This window comes from Elephas maximus, chromosome 15 (assembly GCF_024166365.1).
Source record: "Elephas maximus indicus isolate mEleMax1 chromosome 15, mEleMax1 primary haplotype, whole genome shotgun sequence".
Lineage (NCBI taxonomy): Eukaryota > Metazoa > Chordata > Mammalia > Proboscidea > Elephantidae > Elephas > Elephas maximus.
In genome coordinates, this window is record NC_064833.1 from 76399525 (window position 1) to 76423943 (window position 24419).

Below are 24419 nucleotides of genomic sequence, written 5' to 3' on the forward strand. Positions count from 1 at the left end.
GCCTTCATGGTGCCTTTAATCTAGCAGGAAAGACAGGCAGTTACATACAGCAGAGAAGAACTTGGATCCTCTTTCTCATTCTGGGGTCCCTTCTCCTACGCTGCACTGAGGGGGAGCCACAGGTGATCTCCCAGCCTGCTTGTCCTTAGTCTTAAACCAATTGTTGTGGATTTAATTTCAATTCATGGAGATCCCATGTGTGTCAGTGTACAACTGTGGCTCCATAGAGGTTTTAATGGCTGATTTTTCAGAAGTAGAGTGCCAGGCCTTTCTTCTGAGGCACCTCTAGGTAGACTTGAACCTCCAACATTTCGGTTAGCAGCTGCTCATGGTAACTGTTTGTACTACCCAAGAACTCCACTCTTAGTCTGAGACTCTGCTTATTTCTGTGAAAGTGAGTTGAAATTTCATCATAGCCAATGTATTAGTGTGTGTGTTTTGTTTTTGTTTTAGTTATAGATGTCTTCATTCAAACAGAATCTTCCATACAAGTGTAGCTTTGAAATAAGAAAAAAGCTGATGCTTTCTGGTTGAAAGTGAGACGTGGACAGCCTCTCCTCAACTCCAATGTCACTGGAAGTACTTCCCTGAGACTCAGGAGAACGTACTTTGAAGCTACTAGTCCAGATCATTTGTACCTGAGGCTTCCAAAATACCAAACCAAACCCATTGCCGTCGAGTTGATTCCAACTCATAGCAATGCTATAGGACAGAGTAGAATGCCCACAGGGTTTCCAAGGAGCAGCTGTTGGATTCAAACTGCTGACCTTTTGGTTACAAGCTGTAGCTGTTAACCCCTGCGTCACCAGGCTGGACCTTACGAGGGAAAGACAGAAGTTACAGTATTTTCATTCAATAAGATGGCCCAGTTGTGGGAAAATCTTGTTCTTTTGATTCTTTTTCCCTTTGGTTTCACCCTCTTTTACATTGTCATTACTCATTAACATATTTAAGGGAGGGTTTTTTTTTTAAGCAAGGAAGGTCAACGTTGCTAGTTAAAAACCACAAAAACCAATTGCAGAGTCAATTCCGACTCATAGTGACCCTATAGGACTGAGTAGAACTGTCCCATATGGTTTCCAAGGAGTGCCTGGTGGATTCGAACTGCCGACGTTTTAGTTAGCAGCTGAACTCTTAACCTCTATACCTCCAGGGTTTCCATTGCTAGTTAGTAGCTAGAAAAAAAGGCTTATTTGGGAGGGGATCAGAAATGCAAATAAGGCACAGGGATTTCCCATTGGTTTGATTTATCTGAGCTCTGCCAGTCCAATAAAAAAAAAAAAGTCCAATAGCCACAGACAATCAGGAACTGCTGCAGGGTCAAGGGCATTTTTTCCCATCCAGTCGTTTTTTCTTATATTATTATCTGTATTTGTTTTTAGTTTTTAAACCCCTTGGTCCTGAGATCCAACCACCTGAAACTCAGGAAGCCAGTAGGAGAAAGGGGGTGGGGCTGTCCACGTGACTATCTGTATAGACAGTGTGTGTATCTGGACACTTCTGGGATCCATGCCCGTGGCCCAGGAGGCACAGAGACAGTGTTAGTGACAGGGGACCTGCAAGTTATGGTGCCATTTCCAGGTTTCTCTTGGTTGGGGTGAGGCCCATGCTGAGCAGAAGTCATGCATCTCCGGAAGTGTGGGGTTCACATACTTCCATGAGCACGGTATGGCTGGAAAATTCATACCATCATGTTTATATCACCTCTTTATGTTTTGTTCTTCCATAAAGCTGTCAAGATACTAGGCATGAAGCCAGCAGCTGGGGCTACAAGAATGAAAATAATCCTGACTTTTAAGGAGCTCACAGCCTAGTGTGGGAGACAGCCATGTAAACACATAATTACAGTAATATATGATCAATATTAGAATAGAGAAGTGCCGAAGTTGTTATGGGAATCAGAATTTTCAACGCTGCCCAAGGCTAAGGAGAGCAGTTAAGAGGAGACGTTACAGAGGAGATGGCTTTTGAATTGAGTTTTGAAGGATGGGTGGGACATCACCAGGGATACGAGTACTTTGAGGCAGAGGGAACAGGTGTGTAAAGGCATGAAGGCATGAAACACCCAAGTGTATGTGAGAATTGCTAGGGATCTCACATGACTACAGCGTAAGGGTGGTGCTGGGATTGGGTGTTAGGAGGCATGTAGATGATGAACATGGAAAGGTTGCCTGGGAAGGACATGAAGTTCCCTAGAGCACTCTAGCAAGGGAATGGAGCGGGGGTTAGAGAGACAGGGAACTCAAGGCAAGGTGCCCAGCAGCACCTCCATCTAGAGTTGGAGGAACGGATTGAGATTAATTGGAAGCTAGGACTTGGCGACTAACTGGTTGTAGGAGGTGAGGGAAAGGGAGGGGTGTAGGATGAGCCTTAGGTTTCCGCCTTGATCACAGGTACAGGAGGAAGTGACGTCAGAGCATGGAGATCAGAAAAGGAAGATCATGAGTTCTACTGTGAACTTCAGTTACAATGACTGTTGGAAATTTGGGTAGAGACGGTTGATAGCTGGAAACATAAAGCTTAGGATATTAGCAGAGATTTGAGGCTCATAGTTGTGTAAGTGGTAGCTGATGCCATGAATGTGAGTGTGTAAAGTGAGAACAGAAGACGGCTGCAAAAGGAACTCAGTATTCAAGAACCCATTGCCGTCGAGTCAATAGCGAAGAGGTAGAGAAAGTGGAACTGATGAAAGAAACAGAAGCGATGGTCAAAAAGGTAAAAAGAAAGCTGGTAGAGAACAGGACGTGGAATGCAACAAAATGAAAGCTCATAAGAAAGAAGGAGCGGTCAGCAATGCAAAATGTCTCAGAGAAGTAAGACAAGTCTGAGAAGTGCCCTTTGGATTCAGCAAGGAATTTGGGGATATAATAATTATTACGTATTGTTAGATAATACAAAAGACTATCGATAAAAGCCTTAATCGACTTATGGAATCAGAAACCGTTCTATAATGGGTCGAATAATGAGTGAGAATGGAAGCAGTAAAGTTAAGACAATTCCATCAAGAACTTGGCTGAAAAATAAAAAATGGAGAGTAGTAACGAAAAAAACAAAACAAAACCCAGTGCGGTGGCAGGAGGGATTTGTAAAGATGGGGTAGGCTTAGAGGGCAGGGTAGATGTGAGAGGGAGCAGTTAAGTATAAAACGAGAAATTTGTGGATCTAGAGTAGGAAAGGGTTCTAGAATGTTGGGGGAGGGATTAACCTTGTGCAAAGGAGGGACACACCTTCCTCTTGGGTAGGAGGACAAGAAGGATGGAAAAAGATAAGTTTTTTTGGCAGAATAGTCAGGAGTTGAGAAAGTTCCTTCTTGGTGCCATCTGTTGTCTTTTGTGGTTGGAGGTGAGGTTATTTACAAGAAGAGCAAATAATTTTTTGAAGATCAAATATTTGTTGCAAACAAACTTCTGAGCAAGTGAAGGCAAAAAAGAGAAGGAAATAAATCTTGCAATTGCATGGGCCATGGTGAGGCAGGGAAGAGATGGGGCAGGTGAATTAAATAAAGGCTATACATTTCACATTTCAGGGCCCTGTGTGCTTGACTAGCTATAATTAAGTAGTCTCTGAATCCAAATCTAAGTGCAAAACCACCATACAACTTTTGCTGCTGGCACCTGAAAACTACTTATAATTAACAATCTAGGTGCTTAGACAAGATAAGGGGCTACATTTCAAGGCCCTGCATGCTTGCTCAGCTATAAATTACCGATAATCTTCCTGAGTTGTTTTTCAAGGCCTCACCAGGTGCAGAGCCTGTGGGGTAAAGATCAACGTGGCCTATGGATGTCCTTCCACATGAGACAAACATGAAAAGGCACCCTTCGCTGAGGCTCAAACCAAGATCCAGAGGCATCACACATGCACAACATCCCAAAATAAGCCCTGTTGGACCTCCCGGTAGCCTTTGTGACAGACTCCATTTTGGTTCCAGCAACCTCTGGGAGGAAGTCCATCTTGAATTCTAACTGCGCATGCATGTGATTTCCATAATCCCTCCCCTTCTCCTAGAAATCTCCACCCATCTAATGAATAAAGATAATGCCTTTTTCCTGCCTAAAAACTTTCATAAGCTCTGGAGAATCCTTCGTTCAGTGAGAGACTGGAGGCTAGTGTAGGTGGATATCCCTCTTCCTCTCTCCGTCACGAGACTTCTACTCTGTCCCTAATAAACCTTTGTTCGTGTGCAACCTCTGAGCCTCTCCTGGTCATTCTTGGTCAGAAGAAGGCAAGAACCTAAGCAGGGCTTAGTCCCGAGCTAGGAAGCCCTGTCTTGTAACAATGGCTGCTTCCTTGGAGGGTTGTTGCTGATGAGAAGATACGTTGCCCCCATTGCTCTGCGGGTCCTCAGGTTGGGAGGCAAGGTTCCCCTCCTGGGGACAGGCTGTGTTTGGACAGAGGCACTTTTGCTGTCCACTTGGCCGGGTCGAGTGGAAGGCTGCAAGCTAAATGGGCTAGGACAGAAAGTTGGAAAAGTTGAACATCCTCTGGAATATCTTCTTTGGCCTCCCGGCTTTGATTATTGTCACAGCACATGCTGAGGCAGGAAGAAATTATATATGTATTTCCCAATGGCTACTGCTAAGCCAAAGGGAGAAGAACATTTGCATCTCTTAAAGAATTGATTAAGATTCTACAGCCCCTCTGGAAAGTTAATGGTAAAAATGCACAGCTTGAAAGACTTCGCTTTTTGGCATACGAGTGCAGACCAGATTGACTCTAACTGTGATGCAGTTTTTAATTAAGTGTTTATAATGAGACATTTATAGCCACTCAAGAGGCCTTTTCGTTCCTTTGGGGGGGGGAGACATGAAAGAAGACAGTTTTGTGATTCCAGCAGAAATTAATATATAAAGAGGCCTCCGTGTGCATTTAGAAAGACTCAAACAGGAGGAAGCACTTGGTGAGGGGAAACTTGTCACACACATTAAAACCGAATACAGTGGGGAAAAACGGAGGAAATACACATATGTTAAGTGTTGTTTTTCTCATCAAGGCTTTCCTACTGGAAACCAGCATTAATACGGATTAGGAAATTAGGTAACACTTTCTAGTTAATTAACTCACATTTGATTTTGATTTAATAAGCATCATGCTAAGTAAATGCTGACTATTTCCTTAAAGCAAAAGAGCTGGAGATTGATTACCACAAAATAGATGAATACATATTTCTTACGGAGCCGTGAAGCTCACCAACTGCTTGAATAGAGTCCACAATGATAGAACTGGACTGTTAGACAGGAATTTGGCCAAAATTCGACTCAATTGTGTTACTAATGGAGTCCCCGAGTGGTGCCAACAGTTAATGTGCTAGGATGCTAAATGAAAAGCACGTGGTTCGGGTGCACCTGGAGGCTCCGCAGAAGAAAAGCCTGGCAATCTACTTCTGAAAAAGCAGGCATTGAAAGCCCTACGTAGCACAGTTCTACTCAGACATACATGGGGTTGCCAAGAGTCGGAGTCAACTCCACCACAATTGGTATTAATTGCAGGGGTAAACTAGAAAATAGTACATACAGGCAGTCCCCAGGTTACGAACGAGATCTGTTCCTGACGGTGTCTTTAAGAATTTGTAGGTAAGTCAGAACAAGTGCTTAGGGCTCTTATTGAGCCTTACTTTAAGGAGCCTTGGTGGCAAAGTGGTTAAGTGCTCTGCTGCTAACTGAAAGGATACTGTTTTGAATCCACCAGTCTGCTTCTGTAAAGATTTCAGCCTTAGAAACCCTTTGGGGCAGTTCTGCTTTGTCCTGTAGAGTTGCTGAGTAGGAATCCACTTGATGGCAAAGGCTTTGGTATTTCGGTTTGGTTAGTGCAAGAAAAGGCTCAAAGCATTTTCGACGACTTCAAATCCGCACATGCAGCAAGTGAAGGTAATTGTGATGAAGAATTTGTTGGGAGAACGGGTGAGTTCAATCGTTTCAAAGTGAGGGTGAATTTATGTAACATTATTTCGAAACTGCCTGCTTGCCTCTACAGGGCTCTCCGAGGCTCCCTGTGGCTATCAAGGGCTTGGAAGTTTGTTATTTACCCTAAATTGTCATTTGTCTGCCCCCAGTGCAAGGCATGGAGTCCCTGGGTGGTGCAAACTGTTAAGTGCATGGCTATTAACTGAAAGGTTGGCAGTTCGAATACACCCAGAGGCACCTCAGAAGAAAGGCCTGGCAATCTGCTTCTGAAAAGTCACAGCCATGAAAATCTTGTGGAGTACAGTTCTACTCTGCAACACACGGAGTCACCAGGAGTGAGAACTGACTCAATGGCAACTGGTTTTGTTGTTGTTTGTTTTGGTAATGCAGGGATAGATCAGGGTCCGAAAGCCACTGGGAAATGAGCACTGTCTTTATTTGGTTTGTTTTTACCTCTCAGAAGGCATATTGAGGATGTAGCGGTGACCTTCCACCCCAGGTCTCTGACCAGATCTCAGCAGCAGGGGAAGTAGCAAGTCAGAACATGGGCATAAGATTTAACCAGTGTAAGGAAACCCTGGAGGCGTAGTGGTTAAGTGTTACAGCTGCTAACCAAAAGATCGGCAGTTCGAATCCGCCAGGCGCTCCTTGGAAACTATATAGGGCACTTCTACTCTGTCCTATAGGGTCGCTATGAGTCGGAATCGACTTGACAGCAGTGAGTTTGGTTTAAAGAATCTGCAATTCTCTCTCTTCCTTCCATTCTCCCCTGGGGTAATGTTGTTAGACAGCAGGGAGGTGCCCTACAGATCTTTAGAGAAGAATTCTATTCAATTCATACCACACTGATAATGCTACTTGTCTGTTAAACTTTGGTCAGGCCACAGGTTGAAGAAGGGACCTCACAGATGGCAGTAGTTGGATCTCCGCAGAATCTCTGTAGTTTTGTCCACTGATGCATCCCAAACACTTAGGACAGACTGGCACACAATAGGTATTGAAAAATTATGTTTACCAAATTATCTGTCTTGTAACCAGGTGTTCTATATCTTCAGTCAAGATATAGAACTCTTCCTTCACCCCAGAAAGCTTCCCTGTGCCCCTTGCCAGTCAATCCAGTGGCAATCAATACCACACCAACACCATACCATTTTGATTAGTGTAACTTTATAAGAAGTCTTGAAATCAAGTAGTGTAAGCCCTCCTATGTTGCTCTTTTTTTTTTTTTTTTTGAGATTGTATTGGCTATTCTACATCATTGACATTTCCATATACATTTTAGAATAAAGCTGTTGGTTTCTCTAAAAAAGCCTGTTTGGATTTTGATTGAGATTGCATTAAATCTGTAGATCAATTTGGGAAGAATGGAGTCTTCCGACCCATAAATGTGGCACATATCTCCATTGTTTAGTACTAGTCTTACACAGCCTTTATCAAATTTATCCCTAATAGTTTCATGTTTTTGATGTTATCATAAATATTTTTTGCTTAATATTACAATTGTTTGATGCTGCTATATAAAAATGCAGTTAATTTTTGTATATTGACCTTGTTAAATTCACTTATTTTAGTATTTTTTTTTGTAATTTCCTTAGGATTTTCTATGTACACAATCATGTCATCTGTGAATAAAGTTTTATTTCTTCCTTTCCTGTCTTTGCCGTTTGCTTTTCTTGCCTTTTTGTTTTATTGTAGTTATTGCAATGTTGAACGGAAATGGTAAGAGTGGGCATTCTTGCTTCGTTCTTCAGCTTGTTTATTTTTCCATTTCCCCACCTGTGTGTACTGCATTAGACCTTTCTTACTTTCTGTCTAGGTCTTTCTTTGGGTTGGTGCTTTCAGCTATTGGTGTTGATAACTAACATTACTACCTCAGACATAATAGGCATTGTATTGCATCCTTCTGGAATTTCTATTAATCCTACAAAACTGAACTCAATTATTTATGGAACCTTCCCTGACTTCCCAAAAGTCATTGGCTCCCTTCTTAGCTCTCCACATGCCCCTGATATAGCAGGGTTCATACCATGTTGTAATTGTTATCTTTCTGTCTCTTCCACTTGACTGTGCCCTCTCGGGATTGTGCCTTAGTTATTTTTGTATCCTCTGTACTTAGTGACCTCAAAATGTCCAGTGACTGAATATATGAAGAACTGGAAGTAGGTGGACGTATTTGCACCTTCCTATTTGAATTGGATTTTGCTTCTTCCCTTTCTGATGATACCTCTGTTGTGCATGTGTGCCCATAAGTGCCCACCCCTACCCTTGAAGGTTTTTTTTTCATATCTTCCCCTCTTGCGTGGGCATCTCTTTTGCTAGTTTCTGTAATTACTGTGAAAGAAAGGATTCCATAGAAAGGAAAGTGAGGATTTTTTAGAGTTGGTGACAAGGTAAAAGGCTCAAATTTGCTGTCTATCTGAATTGATAAAAGAGGTATTTATTCAAGATTCAATTTGCTTCATTTGGCCATTGTTACGGAATGTCATGTGATACCTAAGATTATTTTAAAATGAAACACACTGAAGAATGTCCTCCAGAACTAGGATACAAATTGTGTTTGATTTCTAAGTGACTGGGTAGCTTATGAAGGTAGAAATCTTTGCTAATGAATCTCATTTTCTTTTTTCTTTCCTCTAGTGTTCACTGCTAAGGTAGTGATGATTTGGAGGAGGTTCTGGGTGAATTAGTCAGGCAATTTTGCATGAAAATACTCTTTCTTCTCAAATGAATGTCCTTTTGCTTTTGTCTCTAAACCTTAAAGAACTGAGAACACGTTCTTGCAAAGATTTCAAATGTAATGACTTCATTTTCTATCATAAAACTCTATTTCCTCTAGAGAAAGGCCTGGTATTTTCTCATGGAAATTTTACATTATGTTGTTTCCCCCCACCCCTCTTAGATTTAAAGGTTAGATTTGAGGGAAAGATCTTAAGAAACACAGAAGCTTTCACTATGGCCAAATATTTCATCTCAATTAAAACAATTGTGTGATTTGCATCCTAGGTTTTTTTGCAAAATCTATTGACCACATAGGAGTTCTGATAAGATAAAGAACTAAGCTAAACTCTGTATTATTCTAAGTATAAAAGCAGACAACAACACTCATGGCAGACAAAGTTTTGTTATTTAGACAAAGATTGAGTTACTTATTACATTGGTAATTGTAAAAATGGTGTGGGGGCAGCATCTGCCCTCCTTTGACTTCGGAAGGGGGAAGGAGAATCAAGATCAACAGCCGAAGGCTGATTCCTATGAGGTGGAGGTCAGACATGCCTCCTCTCTCCGCCATCTTTACCTGTTCTGACACCAACCGTCCCTACCACTCTCTACTTCTCTGCTGGGTTCGATAATTCATTGCAATGGCCACATAGAACTCACTGACAATACTCATGACTACGGGGTATATTAGGGAAGTAACAGATTACAACTCAGGTTCAGGAATGCTAAGGTTACAGTTGTTTCATCAGGAGATCCTCTTCTCAGCTTTGCTCCCAGCCACACCTCTCTCTGGCCCTTGGCCTCTGCCCTGCCTGGGCAAGTATTACAAAGCTCTTTTAGCTTTGCTGATACATGCTCAGAGGCATCCCACTCCACCAGTAAGCTTCAGCCTAAAGACACTTGGCTGTAGCTCAGTGGGTCGACAGACCTAGCTCCACCAAGTGCCCAAAGGCTTCCTACCCTGCCAGCAAGTATCCTGCTCCAAAGCACTCAACTTTCTTGCTCCTTGGGCCCGGAAGCCCACTGAGCTGTCTCCTGCCATTCTCTGCCACTGCTCTCACTGTTTTCAGTGTTAGAACTTGCTCTCCCTTGCTCTCATCATGGTCCAAGGAGCTTCTCAGCTCCGGGATCCTGGGTCCAAAGAACATGCTCCACTTTTGGTTCTCCTTCCTTGATGGTGGTAGAATCCTCTCTTGGCTCTGGAATTGGCTCTCTTTTAAGCCTAGCAGGATGGCGAAAGTGACCAATCCCTTTGATGGGCCACAATTACCCTATCTGCACAGTTCCCACCCCCCAATCACCTGGGTGGGGGTTACAAGATCATAATGAGAGAGGTCAACAAAAGTGATCCATTGCACCACAGTAATGTGCTTGTAAGATTGATGTGTTAATCCCCCAAAACCGGTTGCTGTCGAGTTGATACTGACTCATAGTGACCCTACAGGACAGAGCAGAACTATCCAATAGGGTTTCCAAGGAGTAGCTGGTGAATTTGAACAGCCAACCTTTGGGTTAGCAGCCTGAGCTCTTAACCACTGCACTACCAGATGCATTAAAAGATAAATATAATTTTTTTTAATGCAAAAAACAACAAAGTGAAAACGTATTCAAATCATATTTTGTAGCCTCCTAGAAATTTAAAGTTTATTAGGGAAATTAGTTAGGTGCTTTACCAAGCATGATGTCCCTCTGCAGGGACTGACCCCTCCTGATAACATGCCCAAGGTACATGAGATGAAGTCTCACCATCCTCACTTGAAGGAGCATTCTGGCTCTACTTCTTCCAAAACTGATTGGAGAAATTAGTCAAGCATAAAATCCTCATTTTACAGATAAGGACATGATGATGCAGAGAATTTAAGAGGCAGAACCAATACGTTCCAGGACGTTTTAAAGTATTGTTTTATGCCCAAAAAGAGATAAAATTTTGACTTTTTGAATATTGTTTTTAAATTAAATTGTGCATTATTATACAAGTAATATATGAATACATTTTTATAAAAGATTCAGGCAATAAACAAGGATATAGAATAAAATATGACAGTTCCCTTTCAGCCATGTGCCATTACGTGCATACATATGTCAGTATAGTGGCTGTTTGTTTTGTCTTACAAAGAAGCATCTGTGGCTTGTTCTTTCCTACTGGATGTACGTTAGAGATTCTTTATGCCAATACAACAGTCCACTTTATTTTTTTCAGTGTCTGTATAGTATTTCATAGCATGGATCACTGTAATTTATTTAACCATTCTTCTGTTAATATTTAGTTTTAAGGCTTTTTTCTCCAAGCTCTTACTATTACAGTGTTAAAATAAAATCCTTCTACATTCAAGTTTGTGCATGTTCTACAAGTATTTCTTTGGAAAATATTGCCTGGAAGTGTAATAGTTACATTAATGTTGGGTAGATCCTTCCAAATTGATCTTTAAAGAAGGCCTTATTGCTTACATCCCTGCCAAAAAAGTGTGAAATATTTTCACTATTTAAAAAATTTTGGTCAATTTTATGGTTAAAAAAAAAAAAGCCCTTACTTAAATTGCATTTCCATGACTACTAGTGTGGAACTAATAGGTTGAACATCTTTCTTATAGTTATTGGACATTTTATTTTGCCTGTAAATGCAGGTTCATATCATTTGTCCTTATTTTTATGGGTGCTTTTCTTTTTCTCAAATTGGTGGTTCTTTACATATTCTAAGTATTAATCCTTTATATGTTATAATATTTTTCTCCCAGTGTATTTGTTGTCTTTTAAAATATATATATATAAAATTTATTTTGTTTTTGTAGTTGTTGAGATATACACCACAGAACATACACATATTCAACAATTTCTACATGTATAATTCAGTGACATTGATTACATTTTTTGAAATGTGCAACCATTCTTATCTGTATTTTCCAAGTTATTCCTTCCCATTAACATGAACTCACTGCCTCCTAAGTTTCCTATCGAATCTTCTGAGTTGCTTTTGTCAATTTGATCCAGTGTAGATAGTTCTTAAAAGAGCACAATGCTCAAGGCAAACATTAACTACTAGTTAAGCTAAACTATTGTTAGGTTTTAAGATGGCTTCAGGGAACAATTTTGGTTTAAGGTTTAAAGATTATCTCAGGGCAATAGTTTTAGGAGTTCATCCAGACGCCATGGCTCCAGAAATCTGGAGTCCATGAGAATTTTAGATTATGTTCCACATTTTCCTCCTTTTGATCAGGATTCTTCTATAGAATCTTTGGTCAAAATATTCAGTAATGGTAACCAGGCATCATCCAGTTCTTCTGGTCTTATGGCAAAGGAGGCAGTTGTTCATGGAGGCAATTAGCCACACATTCCATATTCTCCTACTGTTCCTGACTGTTCTTCTTCCGCTGTTGTTCCACATGAATAGAAACCAATTGCTGTGCCTCAGATGGCAACTCACAAGCTTTTAAGACCCCAGGCACTATGCAACAAACTAGGATCTAGAACAGAAGCACTAAAAGTGGTATTAGGCCAGTTGAGTGGGATGTCCCATGAAACCATGACCTTAAACCTCCAAACCAAGGAACCAAATTCCGTGTGGTGTTTAGTTATACATAAGCAGCTTCAGCAGCTATTTTTTTTGTGGGGGGGGGGTGGGGTCATTGCTATAGATATATCTATCACATAACTTTTGCCAATACAACTTTACACAACGTATTTACAGAAATTACATTAATTGGCTGTGCAACCGTACCCTTAATCAATGTGATTTTTCCATCACTGTTAACCCCCCTTTTCCCCTTTCCTCTTGCCTCTGGTAACCACTGATAAATTTTGGTCTCTGTATATTTTCTTTTTCTTATCATTTTATATAAATGAGGTCACACAATATTTATCCTTTTGTGATTGGTTTATTTCCCTCAGTGTAATGTCTTAAAGCTCCATCCATATTGTAGCATGTATCAAGACTTCATTTCTCCTCTTGAATGAGTAGTATTCCGTTGTATGTATGTACCACATTTTGCTTTTTATTCTTCTGTTGATGGGCGTTTAGGTCGTCTCCACCTTTTGGCTATTGTGAATAGTGCTGCGATGAAGACTGGTGTGCAAGTCTCTTTTTGAGTCTTTGCTTTCAAGCCTTTTTTGTCTTTACCTAGTAGTGGAATAGCTGGATCATATGGTAGTCCTAGTTTTAGTTTTTTGAGGAAACACCACAGTGTTTTCCACAAGGCTTGTTCCATTTTGCATTCCCATCAGCAAAGAGTAACCACAAAGAGCAAGGGTTCAAATTTCCCCACATCCTCACCAACATTTGTGATTTTCTTTCTTGTTTAATCTTAGTCATCCTAGGGGGAATAAAATGGTATCTCATGTTGTTTTGATATGCATCTTTCTGGTGGCTAATGACACTGAATATCTTTTCATGTGTTTGGTGGCCATTTGAATGTCATCTTTGGTTAAATGTCTGTCTTAGTCATCTAATACTGTTGTAATAGAAATACTGCAAGTGGATGGCTTTAACAAACAGAAGTTTGTTCTCTCACAGTCTAGCAGGCTAGGAGTCCAAATTTAGGGCGTCAGCTTCAGGGGAAGGCTTTCGCTGTCAGCTCTGGCGGAAGGTTCTTGTCATCAATCTTCCCCTGAACTAGGAAATTCTCTGCTCAGGAATCTCAGATCCAAAGGATGTGCCCTGCTCCTGGCGCTGCTTTCTTGGTGGTATGAGGTTTACCTGTCTCTCTGCTGGCTTCTTTCTTTTATATCTCAAAAGAGATTGGCTTCAGACACAATCCAATCTTGTAGATTGAGTCCTGACTCATTAACATAACTGCTGTCTATCCCACCTCATTCACATCATAGAGGTAGAATTTAGGCTCCATAGGAGAACCACATCAGATGACAAAATGGTGGACAATCACACAATACTGGTAATCACGGCCTAGCCAAATTACTACACGAATTTTGGGGGGGCACGATTCAACACATGACAATGTCTATTCAAGACCTTTGCCCATTTTATGATTGGATTATTTGTCTTTTGTTGTTAAGTTGTCGAAGTTTTATATATATTTTGGTTATTAGATTCTTGTCAGATACATGGTTTCCAAAGATTATCTCCTAGTTGATACTTTGTCTTTTCATTTTTTGGTAAACTTCTTTTTTCTCCTTTTTTTTAAATTGTACTTTAGATGAAGGTTTACAGAACAAACTAGTTTCTCATTAAAGAGATAGTATACATATTATTTTATGATATTGGTTAACAACCCCATGACATGTCAACACTCTCCCTTCTTGACCTTGCGTTGCCTATTACCAGCTTTCCTGTCCCCTCCTACCTTCTAGTCCTTGCCCCTGGGCTGTTGTGCCCCTTTAGTCTCATTTTCTTTTATGGTCATGTCTAATTTTTGGCTGAGGGGTGAACCTCGGGAGTGACTTCATAACAGCTAAAAGGGTATCCTGGGGCCATACTCTTGGGGTTTCTCCAGTCTCTGCCAGGCCAGTAAGTCGGGTCATTTTTTGTGAGTTAGAATTTTGTTCTACATTTTTCTCAAGCTCTGTCCAGGACCTTCTATCGTGATCAGAGCAGTCGGTGATGGTAGCTGGGCACCATCTAGCCGTACTGGACTCAGTCTGCGGGAGGCAGTGGTAGATGTGGTCCATTAGTCCTCTGGACTAATCTTTCCCTTGTGTCTTTATTTTTCTCCATTATTCCTTGCTCCTGAAAGGGTGAGACCAGTGGAGTATCTTTAGATGGCCGCTCTTTTAAGATCCCAGGCGCTACTCACCAAAGTAGAATGTAGAACATTTTTTTAATAAACTGTGTTATGCCAATTGAGCTAGATGTTCCCCGAGACCATGGTTCCCACAGCCCTCAGCCCAACAATTTGGTCTCTCAGGGAGTTTGGAAGTGTCTATGGGGCTTCCATGACCTTGTCTTGTGTTAGTTGTGCTGGCTTCACGAGTATTGTGTACTGTTTTACCCTTCATCAAAGTTACTACTTATCTGTTGCCTATTTAATGTTTTTTCTATCCCCACCCCTCCCCTCCCTCATAACCATCAAGGATTGTTTCTTTTTTGTGTAAACCTTTTCGTGAGCTTTTATGGTAGTGGTCTCAAACAATATTTGTCCTTTTGTGGTTGACTTATTTCACTCAGCATGATGCCCTCCAGATTCATCCATGTTGTGAGATGCTTAGCAGATTCATCATTGTTCTCAATCTTTGCATAATACTCCATTGTGTCTATGTACCATAGTTTGTTTATCCATTCATCTGTTGATAGGCAGTTAGGTTGTTTCCATTTTTTTGCTATTGTGAACAATACTGCAATGAACATGGGTGTGCATGTGTCTATTGGTCAGACTCTTATTTCTCTAGGATATATTCCTAAGAGTGGGATTGCTGGATCATATGGTATTCCTATTTCTAGCTTTCTAAGGAAGTGCCATATTCTTTCCAAAATGGTTGTATCATTTTGCATTCCCACCGGGAGTGCATTAGAGTTCTGGTCTCCCCACAGTCTCTCCAACATTTATTTCCTGTTTTTTTGATTCATGCCAGTAATGATGGGGTGAGATGGTATCTCATTGTGATTTTGATTTGCATTTCTCTAATTGCTAGTGATCCTGAGCATTTTTTCATGTGTCTGTTGGCTGCTTTACTGTCTTCTTTGGTGCAGCCTCTTTTTGTTTCCTTTGCCCATTTTTTAATTGGATTATTTGTCTTTTTGTTGTAGAAATGTTGGATTTTCCTGCAGATTTTAGAGATTAGACTTTTATCTGATTTGTAATAGCCAAAAATTTTTTCCCGGTCTGTATATTCTCTTTTTACTCTTTTAGTGAAGTCTTTTGATGAGCATAAGTGTTTAATTTTTAGAAGATCCCGGTTATCTAGCTTATCATCTGGAGTTTGTGTGTTGTTGGTTATGGTTTGTATCCTGTTAATGCTATGTATTAGGGCCTCTAGCATTGATCCTATTTTTTTGCCTATGATAAAAAAAAAAAAATCATAGTTTTTGGCGTTATATTTAGGTCTTTGGTCCATCTTGAATTAGTTTTTGTATATGTTGTGAGGTTTGGGTCCTGTTTCGTTTTTTTTGCAGATGGGCATGCAGTTTTGCCAGCACCATTTGTTAAAAAGAATGTCTTTTCCCCATTTGGTGGAACTTGGGCCCTTGTGGAAGTTCAGGTGACCATAGGTGGATGGATTTACATCTGGGTTCTCAATTCTGTTCCATTGGTCAATGTATCTGTCATCGTACCAGAACCAGGCTGTTTGGACTACCTCGGCTGTATAGTAGGTTCTGAGGTCAAGTATTGCAAGTCCTCCTACTTTGTTCTTCTTTTCCACAGTACTTAACCAGGGCTTCTTCCCTTTTCATATAAAGTTAATGATTAGTTTTTCCATCTCTTTAAAGAATGTTGGTATTTGGATTGGGATTGCATTACATTTGTAAATAGCTTTGGATAGAATTGTCATTTTTCACAACATTGAGTCTACATATCCATGAGCATGGTATGTTTTTTCATTTATGTAGACCTCTTTGGGTTTCTTGCAGTAGTGCTTTGTAGTTTTCTTTGTATAGATCTTTTACAATGCTGGTTAGATTTATTCCTAAGTATTTTATTTTTTTAGGGGCTATTATAAATGGTATTTTTGTCCTGATTTCATTTTCATCATTCTCTTTATTGGTGTGTGGGAATGCAACTGATTTTTGTATGTTTATTTTGTGTCTTGCTAATCTGCTGAATCTTTCTATTAGTTCCAGTAGTTTTCTCATGGAGTCTTTTGGGTTTTCTATGTATAGTATCATAAAAAAAAAATATAATCTACAAATAGGGACAGTTTTACTTCTTCGTTACCAGTCTGGATACCCTTTATTTCTTTTTCTTGCCTTATTGCTTTAGCTAGGACTTCCAGCACAATGTTAAATATGAGTGGTAATAAAGGGCATCCTTGTTTTGACTCTACGGCAGTGGGTTTGTGAGTTGTCTTGTTCCTCTTCTCAAGGGGAATGTTTTCAGCCTCTTTCCATTAAGAATGATGTTGGCTATTGGTTTTGCATAGATGCTCTTTATTATGTTGAGACATTTCCCTTCTATACCAATTATATTGTGAGTTTTTATTAGGAATGAGTGTTGGACTTTGTCGAATGCCTTTTCTGCATTGATTGAGATGATCATGTGATTCTTTTCTTTTATTTATGTGGTGGATTACGTTGAATGATTTTCTAATGTCGAACCATCCTTGCATACCTGGTGTAAATCCCACTTGTTTGTGGTGTATTATTTTTTTTGATATGATGCTGAATTCTATCGGCTAGAATTTTGTTGAGAATATTTGCATCTGTATTCATGAGAGGTATTGGTCTGTAATTTTTTTTTTGTGGTGTCTTTGCCTGGTTTTAGTATCAGGGTTATGCTGGCTTCATAGAATGAATTTGGAAGTATTGTTTCCTCTTCTATGTCATAAAATAGTTTGAGTAGAACTGGCGTAAGCTTTTCTCTGAATATTTGGTAAAATTCTCCAGTGAAGCCATCTGGGCCAGGGCTTTTTTTTGTTGGGAGTTTTTTTTATTATTATTACCTTTTCAATCTCTTCTCTTGTTATGAGTCTGTTCAGATTTTCAACATCATTTTGTGTTAGTTTGGGTAGATAGTGTGTTTGTAGAAATTTTTCCATTTTCTCTAGGTTTTCGAATGGGCTGGAGTATAGTTTTTCATAATACTCTGTTATGATCTTTTTTAGTTCAGTTGGATCTGTTGTAATGTTCCCATTTCATTTCTTATTTGGGTTATTTGCGTCCTTTCCTGCTTTTCTTTTGTCAACTTGGCCAGCAGTTTGTTGATTTTGTTGATTCTTTCCAAAGAACCAACTTTTGGTTTTGTTGATTCTTTCCATTGTTTTTCTATTCCCCGTTTCATTTATTTCTGCTCTGATCTTTATTATTGGTGGCTGTGGGTTTTTTTTTTTTTTTTGCTGTCATCTTTGTATTTGTTCGGGTTGTGTTGCTAATATTTTGATTTTGTCCCTTTCTTCTTTTTTGATATGTGCATCTATTGCTATAAATTGACCTCTGAGTACTGCCTTTGCTGTGTCCCGAAGATCTTGGTATGATATGTTTTTATTCTCATCTGATTCTAGGAATTTTTTGATTCCATCTCTGATTTCTATTATCCAGTGGTTTTTAAGCAGGGTGTTATTCAGTTTCCATGGAATTGTTTTTTTTTCTTGCTCTTCCTGTTGTTAATTCTCTACCGTGTTAGTGTTGTGGTCAGAGAAGATACTTTATATTATCTCAATGTTTTGGATTTTGTTGAGAGTTGCTTTGTGGCCTAAGATGTGGTCTATTTTGGAGAATGTTCCATGTGTGTTGGAAAAGAACGTGTACTTTTTAGCTGTTCAGTGGAGTGTTCTGTATATGTCTGTGAGGTAAAGTTGGCTGATTGTGCCCTTTAGCTCTTCTGTACCTTTGCTGACTTTTTTTCTAGATGTTCTGTCCTTTACTGGGAGTGGTGTGTTGAAGTCTCCTACCATTATTGTGAGCTGTCAATTTTTCTTTTCCAGGCTGTTAGAGTTTGTTTTATGTATTTTGGAGCCCTGTCGTTGGGTGCATAGATGTTTATTATGGTTATGTTTTCATGATGAATTTTCCCTGTAATCATTGTATAGTGCCTTTCTTTGTCTTTTATTGTGGATTTTGTTTTAAAGACTATTTTGTCTGAGATTAGTATTGCCACTCCTGCTCTTTTTTGGTCACTGTTTGGTTGATATATTTTTTTCCATCCTTTGACTTTTAATATATTTATGTCTTTATTTCTAAGGTGTGCCTCTTGTAGATAGCATATTGACGGATCCTTTTTTTTTTTTTTTTTAATCCATTCTGTCACTCTTTGTGTCTTTATGGGCTCAATGAGGCCATTTACATTCAGTGTAATTATTGAAAGAAGTGAGTTTATTGCTGTCATTTTGTAGTGATATTTTTTTTGTGTGTGTATAATGTTGGTGTTTTCTTTGTTCCTCTTACTCTCCTTGCTGAATTCCTTTTGTTTGTGGATTTTTCTTCATTTCTTTTGTTTTTGCAGATTTTGTTTCTACTGAGAGTTTATGTTTTCTTCTTTATTTTGATGAGTAGGCTTGTGAACTTTCTTTTTGGCTACCTTGAAGTTTACCCTTATCTCCCTAGGTTTGAACCACTCTATTATTCTTGATATCCTCTAGCATTCCTCTCCATTAAAAAGTTGTATACCTACATTGTTTATTGCATCTTTTATTATTCTGCCGTTGTCATTTACAGATTAAACTCTTTGGTTCCCTGTTGTAAATCTTTTGGTTTTTGATAGTCCTTGAGAGTTCATTTCCTAGTTTGGTATCTTGCTGGAACAATCTTGCATACTAGATTTAGGCTGTGATCTGATGTTGTTTGTTCTCAGACTGAAGGACTCCTTTAAAAATTCTTGTAAGTTTAGTTTGGTTTTTACATATTCCCTTAATTTCTGTTTATCTGTAAATGCCCTAATTTTACTATCATATTTGGAAGAGAGTTTTTCATGGTATATTATTCTTGGTTGGCAATTTTTTTTTTTTTACATGTTTTATATATGTCAACCCATTGCCTTCTTGCTTGCATGGTTTCTGCCAAATAATCAGAGCTTAGTCTTATTGTTTACCCACTGTATGTGACTTTTCGTTTTTCTCAAACTGCTGTCAGAATTCTTTCTTTGTCTTTGGTTTTAGCCAGTGTGATTTTCATATGTCTTAATGATTTTTTGGGGGGTGTATCTTATATAGGATTCACTAAGCTTCTTGGCTGTTCAGCTTTTCATCTTTCATAATGTTAGGGAAGTTTTCTGTCAGCATTTCTTCAATGATCCTCTCTGTGTTTTCCATTTTCTTTCCTTGTTTTGGGACTCCAATCACTTGCAAACTTTTGCTTTTGATTGTATCCCACAAAATTCTCAACATTTCTTCATTTTTCTTCATTCTTTTTCCTCAAATGAAGTTGTATCCAAGTGTTTGTCTTCAGTTTCTCTGATTCTGTCTTCCATTGTTTCAAAACTGCTCCTCAGCTGTTCTATGAAACTGTCCATTTCTGAAATCTTGTTTTTTATGTTTTGGATTTCTATTATTGTTTTTGTGTGATTTCTAGTTGTGAATTTATTTTGGCATTTTGTTCCTGTGTTATTTTCTTGAATTCTTCCCCCTCCCCCCCCCTTTTTTTTGCTGTATTTTCCATGATTTGTCTGCCCTTTCCATGAATTTGCCTATTTTTTCCTCATTTTTGTCTGGCTTTTGCTTCAACTCTTGGACAGCTCTGAATATTAGAGATTTGAATTCTCTATCAGGTAGTTCTAGTGCATTTTCTCCTACTGGAAAGTCATCTGGTGTTTTATTTTGGATGCCTACTGGAACCATCCTGTCCTTTTTTTTTTTTTTTTTTTAGTATGTTTTGGTATTGTCTGCTGTCTTCGGGACATTCAGTAGTTATTTTCTTCCCTTATTGATTGTAGATTTGTTTGTTTCCTCCTGTTTTTTCTTTTATTTGGTTATGTCTGAACAGGAGAGCTGTGTGTTCTTTGTGTTTGTTTGTCTTTGGGCACAATACTTTTCACCTCCTTGTCCAATAAGCAGGTCTAGTCACTCAGTTACGGTGCAGCAGAGCAGAAGCAGCTAAAGGAGAGGGCCTGGGATGGGTTGTTTGTGGCACATACTAGGGTCGATAGGGTGTGCTAGGAATCAGTGCAGGGCAGGTTCCAGTAGACTGTGCCTGTGCTGCTTCGTGGTGTGATGTTCAGCCTGTGTGCAGTTAGGCAGGAAGGAGGCAGGAGGCTGTGATGTGTGGAGCTAAGATCGGTATGAGAAAGAAGAGATACAGAAGAGAGAAGCAGGAGCCAAAAACAAACAGACAAAAAAGCAAAAAAGAGTTCTAAGGAGCTTGTTGTTGGAGTGGGGAGATGAGAAGACAAGAAATGGAGAGAAACAAAAAGAAAAAAAGAGGAAAAGGAAAAAAATAAAATAAATAGAAATTTAAACAAAGAAAAGAAAAGCCCCCCCAGCATTACACCAGTGTTGCTCTAAAGACCAGGGAAGTGCATCCCAGGCCACACAGTACAGCCTGGCTAGAATGGGCTCCCAAGCTGCGAAAAGAAAAAGAACAACAAAAAGGAAATGCCCCCCGGGATCCCACCACACAGCTGTGTAGGCCTGGGATGTGGCTTCCAAGCCAGGCAGTGCAGAGGCCCGGGGGAAGAAGGGTGGGAGGTGGGAAAGTGTATACCGGTGGTTACCAGTTGCTCTGCCTTCTGCTGGGAGCTCCCTGAAGCTGCTTTCCCATGTTCCTGTCCACCAATCTCCAGTGTGGGTGAGGCAAATCCAAGTGGCAAGGACCCTGCTCTTCCTGGCCAGCCAAGCAACTGTAGCCAGCTGGGAAGTGGGGAAGGTCAAGCAGTGGCTGGGAGAAGGATGGAGTATAGGAAACTGTATATTGCTGGTTACCGAGTGCTCTGTCTCCTGCTGGGAGCTCCATGAAGCTGCATTCCTGTACTCCCTGTCTGCTGATCTCTGATGGCGAGTCCGTGCTGCGTTAGCTGATAGGTGACTTCTGCACGTATCTCTCCTCACTCTCTGTTTTCTGTTAGTTTTTTATTCCATATGGTGCTTGGTTGAATTCTTTGTCTCTTCATTTGACACTTAGGGTTCCAGGATTGACATTTATCTCTGTTTTACTTATTTTTCAGGTCTTTGATATGGAGAGACAGCATGGTACTTCTGTCTATAGCGTCATGTTGGATTGGCCTCCTTTTTGGTAAAGTCTTTTGATGAACGAAAGCTTTTAATTTTGTGAGATCCCATTTATTTATTTTGTATTTTGCTGTCTGTGCTTTTGTTATTATATTAGATAATCCATTGTTAGATGCTAGGCCCAATAGCCCTGCCTCTGCATTTTCTTCTAGGAATGTTATGGTTTTAGTTTTCACTTTTAGGTTCTTATCCATTTTGAATTTGTGTGTGTGTGTGTATGTATGGTGTGAGGCATGTATCGTGTTTCATTTTTCTGCATATTGATATTCAATTTTCCCAACAATTTTTACAAAAGAGAAGAAATATTTCCTAATTCATTTTATGAAGCATACATAACCCTGGTATTGAAACAAGACAAAGATACCATAAGAAAAGATAACTATAGGCCAATGTCCCTTATGAATATACATGCAAAAATCCTCAATAAAATATTAGTGAAAAAAATTCAACAGCATATTAAAAGTGTCATACACCGTGGGCAAGTGTGATTTATTCCAGGAACACAAGCATGGTTCAACATTAGAAGAACAATCAATGTAATACACCATATCAATAGAACAGAGGAAAAGAACCACATAATCATCTTTATGGATGCAGAAAAAGTATTTGATAAAATACAACACCCTTCCTTGATGTAAACCCTTGAGAATATTGGAATAGAAGGGAAGTTCCTCAATATCATTCAGGGCATATATGAAAAACGAACAGCCAACATTACACAAAAAGATGGAAACAACCTAAGTGCTCATCAATAGATGAATGGATAAGTAAAATGTGGTACGTACATACAATGAAATACTACCTCAATGTTAAAGAAACATGAGTTCCAGAAGTATTTTGGAAAATGGATGAACCTGCAGGACATTATGTTGAGTGAAATAAAATCAATCACAAAAAAACTAATATTTTATGTTTTCACTTTTATGAAATGACATGAACAGGTAAATATACAGAAACTAGTGTTCATTAGTGGTTACCAGGGATGGGAGGGTAGAGGGTGATTCACTATCTAGATAGTAAACCTTTGTTATTTTTGGTGATGGGAAAGGTAACACCAAACGAGGGTGAAGCATACACAGTTTGACGAAAGTAAATACTGTCACTAAAATGTACACAAGAAAAAAGGACCTGTTGGATATTGCTATGGCATATATAATTTTGAAACAACAGCAACAACAACCAAAAATATAAGTGTGGGTATATGTGTATGTGTATGTATGTAGGCATATATGTGCATATATATGTATACGTGTGTGTATATGTATATGCATGTATGTAACTATATGGATATATACTCATATATATAAAGCACATAGGGGGTATAGTTATGGACACTTCTTAGACATAACAAAATAGCTCTCAGGTTTAGAACTCTAAGATTTGAAGAATTAGGACCATAGTGTCATGAGATATCTGGGTCAATTTGCATAATATAGTTCATAAAGTTTTGTTCAAATCCTAGTTTTTTTTTTTTTTTTTTTTGGTGAGTAGTGTTTAGGGTCTTAAAATTGCAAGCAGCCATCTAAGATACAGCTATTGGTTTCTACTCATCTGGAGCAAAACAAAAAGAAGGCAACCAAAGACTCAAAGAAGAAACTAGCCTACAGGACAAATAGTCTACACAAACCATGACCTCATCTACCCTGAGACAAGAACTAGATGGTGTCCGGCTACCACTGTCAACTGTTCTAATCAGGGCCACAATAGATGGACTGTAATAAAATGGGGGGAAATGTGGAACAGAACTTCAAATTCCTTTAAAAAAAAAAACAAAAAACAGACTTACCAGACTGGTTGAGCTTGGAGAACTCCCCCCCAAAACTACTGCCCTGAGATACTCTTTAAACCTTGAACCGAGACCAACCTCTGAGATCACCTTGTAGCTAAATAATAGATTGGCTCACGAAGTAATGGATATCACCCGTAAGCACTGTACTCCTTTAAAAAAAATCTATATGAGACCAAAGAGCCAACAATGATCAACAATTACTTTAAAACAAAGATGAGAATGTAAGAGGGCAGGGAAACTAGATTAATGGAAACGAAACAACCCGAATGGAAATAATGTGAATGCTCACACATTGTGAAGAATTTAACCAATGTGACTGAACAATTTGTGTAGAAATTGTTAAATGGGAACCTAAACTGCTGTGTAAACCTTCACTGAAAATGTAATAAAATAGTATTAAAAAAGAAGAAAAAAAATTTAACCAGGAACGTGAAAGACTAATACAATGATAATTGTAAAACACTGCTGAAATTAAGAACTAAATCTAAATAAATGAAAAGATGTTCTGTGTTCATGGATTAGAAGACCCACCACTGTTAACATGTCAATATTTCTTTTAACATAGTTTATGGGAGTCTTTTGCCATACAGAACTAAAATCTTTTTTTTTCTATTAGTCTTACCTGTTATCTTTTCCTTGATGATATTTGGGTTTTGCAGCTTGCTTAGACATGGGTGCCCCATCTACAATTGTAAAAGTTTACCGCCAAGATTTCCTGAGTACTTAAAAAAAATGTTTTCCTTTAAATACAAGCTCTTTACTCTTTTTTTTTTTTTTTACTCAGTCTGGAATTTAATTTTCTGTTGTGTGAATTGGGATAAAATGTTTTTTCCTCAAACCGATGGCAATAATCTCCGTGAGATAATTGAATATTCCGTTTTATCCCCCTCCCCAGTGTGAAACGTCACATCTCACATAAACTGAGTTCTAGTGCATGTGCACACACGTGCATGTATATTTATGGAAAGAGGGGGAGAGAGAGAGAAGAAACACTATTGTTTCTAGATTCTTCATTATCTTCCATCAAATAATTTGTCTATTTTTGAGCATAAACTATGCTACTTTAATATTAATAGTGTGATAGTATATTTCAATATTTGATAGAGAAATTCTTGTTCTGTTTAAAAAATATATTGGTTCTTCTTTTTTTTTTTCTTTCCATAAGAATTTTTAAATCGGCTTGTTAAGCTCCCTAAAATACTCTGTTAGAATTTCTATTGAATTTACATTGAGTCCACAGATTGATTTGG